We start from the raw sequence: 1,694 nt of genomic DNA on the forward strand, positions 1-1,694 counted from the left end.
TCCATCTCTCCACGTCATTGTCTCGCCCTCCATCTCTGGCATCACTGCTTCTCTGGGTAGGGTCCTGCTCTCCACTCTTCTCCCTTGATGGTCCCAGGAACCTCTGCTCCTAGACTGCAAAGTTAATCACTCCCCTCCTTGCTACAAAACATCTACCTTTACATTTCCAACCCTCACAATCAGGCTCATGATAACAATTATTCGCAATTGTATCATAAGAGTCCTAGCCGTATTTCCTTTCATCAGCCCTGCCCAGACAGATTGGATACTACTCAGTGGAGATTCTACCTTCCTCCACGCCCTCTGGATCTAGGTTCCCACTTGAAAGCTTGTAAGCCAGTCAATTCTTGCCTTTGTAGCCCCCCACTTTGGGTAGCCAATGTCCAAGTTTCCCATCCCTGTCTACTCTGTGTATGGAAGGGGTGGGAATGATCCCTGCTGTAAAGATTTGTTTCCTCTTTTGAGCTACTGCATCCATAAGTGTAGTTCAAGTTCATCAAATTGTATCAGATTACTCTTTTTCTCCTTTTCTTTCTTCTTCTAGTTGAGCTCTGATCATCCAGTCATTGAAGCCAGGTCAAGTGAGTATTATCTGCAAGTGTGGGTGTTCTTATACATATGCCCTCTCTTCTTATCAACTGGACGCTTCACTCTCCACTCTAGTCCTCTGTGGCTATGTCACTGACTCTGGGCCGAAGAGTCACCAGGTCTTGCCACACGACTGGCCAACCAGGTCTCCACCCAGGTTCACAGGAGAACATTGTAGGGCTTAACTTGAAGCTTCATTGCTGTTTTTCTCTCACTTCCCCTTATCGGTGATGAACATGATCACCGACTAGAGCGTGTATTCACATTGAGTCTTAGTGTTGGAAGGGGGTTTTCTCTAAGGGTACCTGGCCACTTGGCTTGATGTCTCCTGGGCGAGCAACTTGCTTGTTCTTGTAGTAACAGTTGGTCTGCCTATATTGTTTTGTATTTTTCTTGCCAGTCTTCCTTTCAAGGAGCATCTTCTGTTCTTCTAGCCACTCCAAGCTGGTCTTCTTGTCCTTTCAATTGGAAATTTCTCACCTCTGAAGATTCTGGATGCTGTTCAGGATTCCACCTATGGTCTTATGTAAAGCAGAGGCTCCCCAGGAAGCCTCCTTCACTGGGTATGTTGTAGCCCCAGTATGTTTTAGGTATTCCAATCAGTTATAGGCAGAAGATGGACTTATAAGCTTTCGATGGTGATATTTCTGGCTATTCCTTTCTCTCACCCTCTAGTGTCTATTTTATAATGGTATGCAAGGGAAAACAAGATTCAAAAGACAGCCAAGTATCTTAACATTATTTTCCCCCCTTTCCCCATTCCAACCATGTCTCAATCCCTGTATCCCAGAGCCCTATTGTTCCAAGGTTGTGCATACATCATTATTTACGTCTGTCCCACGCAAACCTGTCTAATTGTTTTCCCATCTGCTTTGTTCTTCCATTCCCCTCTCCCTTCTTGTATATTGCCCCACTCCCTAGCACCCAAATGATCCTGTGTCTATTCCCTGCCCTGTGCTCCACCTCATCCCGTTATACCAACCCTCACATCCCAGTAACCAGCAAATATTCCCACCCCTCTCCCTTTAGTATGGGTTCTTTTTCTTAGTCTTTTACAGTAGTGGTCCTATGCAGTATTTCTTCTTTTGTGACTGACTAATTTCACT

At 45.3% G+C, this 1,694-nt stretch overlaps 1 pseudogene; it reads left to right on the plus strand.

The window, feature by feature from the left end:
• Positions 1 to 1,694, plus strand: part of LOC102831006 — a 93,955-nt pseudogene that overhangs the window by 2,228 nt on the left and 90,033 nt on the right.

The sequence above is a fragment of the Chrysochloris asiatica genome, unplaced genomic scaffold, assembly GCF_000296735.1.
Source record: "Chrysochloris asiatica unplaced genomic scaffold, ChrAsi1.0 scaffold00128, whole genome shotgun sequence".
In the NCBI taxonomy this organism is placed as follows: Eukaryota; Metazoa; Chordata; class Mammalia; order Afrosoricida; family Chrysochloridae; genus Chrysochloris; species Chrysochloris asiatica.